This window comes from Sinocyclocheilus rhinocerous, unplaced genomic scaffold, assembly GCF_001515625.1.
Source record: "Sinocyclocheilus rhinocerous isolate Xijiao unplaced genomic scaffold, SAMN03320098_v1.1 scaffold2283, whole genome shotgun sequence".
Classification (NCBI taxonomy): domain Eukaryota; kingdom Metazoa; phylum Chordata; class Actinopteri; order Cypriniformes; family Cyprinidae; genus Sinocyclocheilus; species Sinocyclocheilus rhinocerous.
Window position 1 is genome coordinate 44,132 of NW_015650329.1, and position 4,358 is coordinate 48,489.

Below are 4,358 nucleotides of genomic sequence, written 5' to 3' on the forward strand. Positions count from 1 at the left end.
CCTGTAACCATATTGCATTACACCAAATACACAACATAATGTTCTTTTTAGTAACGTCATATGACCCCTTTAAGTTGTCTAAGATTAGTGCGTGTGTTCCCCGTAAAGTGCAGATGTATCGATACTCGAAACCACGATCAGAAATGCAGCGATTGGCTGGCGGCAAGACAGCAAGGCAATGACATCATATAATAAAAAAAAAAACACCTGACGAAAAGCTCCAGTAGCCCCTCACTGCAGAACACACGATCCAGGGGGCGTGGTTGGATCCACATCTAGGGGGTGGAGATTGGTAGGTTTAGGGGTGGAGACGGGTAGGTTTAGGTATATGTAAGGTGGGAGGAGTTGGATCTGGATCCAACCACGCCCCCTGGATCTTGTGTTCTGCAGTGAGGACCATCTCAAAAGCTTGACAAATTTCTGGTCCTTTATAAGGAAACAGCCAAGTGAACAAAACTACATAAATCTTATAATTGTATAAGCAAACAGAATTTCTTCATTGCAAACAGAAGGGGAGAAAGCATGCAACCTTGTCGGGTAACCCCTAAATAAAGCACAGATCGGTTGGGGGGAAAAATCTGTTCATGTTAATATTATAATAGAGTTTATTTTAAACTTTTTCTATACTTTGTATGCCCATCTTTATTTTTAATATTAAGCTTCCTCCGCAGCATGTGTTGCACAAATTTCTTTTGTGAAATTTCAGCTGCTGTTTGCTGGAGGGGTTGTGTTTTACTGCTCTACTCTTTCAAACAACCTAGAGCTATTCTATTGGATTAAGGCCATAGTTTTCACTTTTTCACCAATTTAACACTGTACTTTGGATTGTTATCATGCTGGAATATTCCTCTTTTGCCGAGCTTCTGTAGCCTGGTTATCAGACAATATTTTTGTATATCTTCAGGCACATAGCACTTTCTGAACTTTAATAATTAATCAGTTCAAACTCCTGTGGTGTCTAAATCACCTTAAGCTTGTAAATCACCTACTCACTGTACTAAATGTGCAAGAGAGGTTCATCGCCCCTATGAATATGATCACCAAGCCATTTTGTCCACAGAATGGCCATCTATAGGCATATGTTCCTGCCAAAATATTCACTGCACAGGCTGCACAGAAAATCCCAAGACTGCCATCACAGCAACAAGCAGGAACTTCATTATGTACAAACACCAACTGGGCACTATAGCTGTCGTTGTAAATTGTGCATAAATACACTGAGTCTGACAAGGTCCTCAGAGCGGCCAGACATGTGAATACCACAACAAGTTGTGAAACTGTGCCTTTGTTTGCAAGAGGAGATCGGCCAAAGGGGAGCTTACAGCAGCTCCACAATCTCAGTAAAACAGATAAAGCAGACATGCAAAGTAGACAGCAGGCACAGCTGTCTGTCTATTAAACACAGAGTGGAGGGCACTGATCTATAATTGAGAACTGGATTGCTCATCACGTCATAAATGTGAAGCCACCGCACTGCCATATTGGTATTCCCTAGTATTTCCATACATTCTATTGAATGAATAGGAAATTGTACGATTTTAATGAGAAAACATCACCTAATGAGTCAGCATTTTATATCTGAAGTATCCTTGTACATTCTTACAATGCAAACATCCTATGCATGTAAACGGTTTAATGTCGCGAATTTCCCCTGTGTATTAAAAAGTAAGTATCATATTCATTACAGTAGCGTACATCAGATGAACATGAACATCAGATGGACAAGATCCTCAACATAAGTATTACAAATGACAAAGAGCTCATTCTGAAATCTGAATAAAGATTTATACTTTGTATACGTTAATTAGCGTTTTACACTCACTGTTTATGTAATTGTTGTTTTATTGTTTTTATGGCTAACTGCTAATGTTTCAACAATGATTTTGTTAACAGCATGCATTTTTGAAGCAGTGAAGGATTTAACGTTGGTTAAATTAATAATGAATTAAACATAATATAAAATTTTACTTCTGCAAACTGAAATGCTAGTAAAACGCCACCGAATTTTCGTGACCTTGAAGAGTCTGAACCTAGATGTTGCTCCATCAGGACATGCATCATTACTTATTCAGAGTAATAACGCTGATACGGTACAGACTTAAAAACATGAAGCTTTATTTCCAAGATGATGCCTAAGCTTTGAATTTCAATTCAATATAGAGCAATATAGTAACAGAGGCTTGTATTGTACTATTTATTGTATATCCAAATCAATTTCTGATACTAATACCAGATATATGCTCATGTTTAATATTTCCTGTATAATTATGTACATAAAGGAATATATTTTGTGTTGGATCAGTTAAAGTGCGCAGCTCACACCCACCTAAACAATTTTAATACATCTCTTATCCTACCCGAAAAGACCATAAACATTATAGATAACATCTGAAGTAACAATTAATTTACATACACATATTCTGAAAACTAATCCAGTGTGACTGATGCGCTTCAAACCGGATGATTTTAGGTCAAGGTTTTGGCTGTCAGTCAATGATGCTCTCTGCCGGTAGGGAATAGTAAGATGGCCGCTTGCACTTCCGGTGGCTTCACAGCCGAATGGCAGTTTAGAATGCAATGATCAATTCAGTCATTAGATCAGTGGTGGAGGGTCATGGAGCTTTTGCTTGATAACATTATTGAATGTACGGTTTTGCTTTAACTCAGAAGGGGGAACAGCCGGTATCTCACTGAGCATCACACTGGGTGGCTTCTGCTAACAGAGACTGTCCTCTGCAAAGGTACAAATCAACGGTGAAGCAGAGCTTATTAAATTTGATTAAATAAGAGCTTATTTAATAAATTGTAGTCCTTAGGGAGAAAGATTCGAAGGTAATGGCATTCTGCACCCACAATGCTGAGCGAACCGAAATTGCTGTTTCAGTTTTTCAAATTTACAGCCAAAACCTTGACCTAAACTCACCCAATTTGAAGCACATCAGTAACACTGGATTAGTTTTCAGAATATGCGTATGTAAATTAATTGTTTACTTTATACATTATACGTTTATACTTTATACGTTTGGCTTTAATGTTGTTTGCTCATAGTCATTGTGATTTATGTGTGGAATGTTATCAGCAGCTTGTGATGCGCAGTGACTGCACAACTGGACCCTTTCCACAGACTGTAATGACGCTGTCACGAACTGCTACTGTGAGGAGCACGGAGCGAGGAACGAGGAGACGTGGAGTAAACTTCAAACAAACAGACTTTAACTGACATCAAAGGAACCAGGAACACACACATAGTGGGGAAAGACGTCATTCAATACCAGACAACGAGACTATGAACAGGACTCACTTTAAATGCACAAGACCTGATGAGGGGATGATGAGACACACCTGGAACTAATTAACAATTAACACATGGGAAAACTAGGTCATGGAGCACGTGGAGAGGGAAAAACATACAGAATGAGTCCAGGGGCGTGACATATTGCCCCCCTCCCGGAAGGCGCGTCCTCGCACCGTAGAACAATAGAGGGGGGGCACGGGTGGGAACTTGGGAGGAGGACGGACACCCGGGAGGGGGCCGGCAGACGGAGTCCAGGGAGGTAACGATGGAGGGCGTGGAGTAAACTTCAAACAAACAGACTTTAACTGACATCAAAGGAACCAGGAACACACACATAGTGGGGAAAGACGTCATTCAATACCAGACAACGAGACTATGAACAGGACTCACTTTAAATGCACAAGACCTGATGAGGGGATGATGAGACACACCTGGAACTAATTAACAATTAACACATGGGAAAACTAGGTCATGGAGCACGTGGAGAGGGAAAAACATACAGAATGAGTCCAGGGGCGTGACATATTGCCCCCCTCCCGGAAGGCGCGTCCTCGCACCGTAGAACAATAGAGGGGGGGCACGGGTGGGAACTTGGGAGGAGGACGGACACCCGGGAGGGGGCCGGCAGACGGAGTCCAGGGAGGTAACGATGGAGGGAGGAGCCAAGGAGGTGACAGGATGGATTTGGAGCAGGAGGGGCCAAGCAGGACCCAGGCCACAGCCATGATGGCAGCCGACGGAGGGAGGAGCCATAGAGGAGGAATGGCCACTGACTCCAGGGGGTCAACCAACGGCGGCGGAGCAGGTGGCGGAGGAGCCCGAGACTGAGAGCCGATGAGCCAGGGCGACGGGGAGGATCCGGAGGGCCAAGCGGGTCCACGGGCCGAGGCGGAATCCGGGGCTTAGAGGCTGGAGGCGGAGTCAAGGGATACTTCAGCCATGGCAACGCTGGAGGATGGCAGTCCTGTGGAGCTGGCACCGTGCTGATGGTGGGCTGAGGGCGAGCAGAGGGGCTTCCAGACGACAGCGGTGGAGGAGGCAGGAGCGGGTGGGTGGGTGGGCC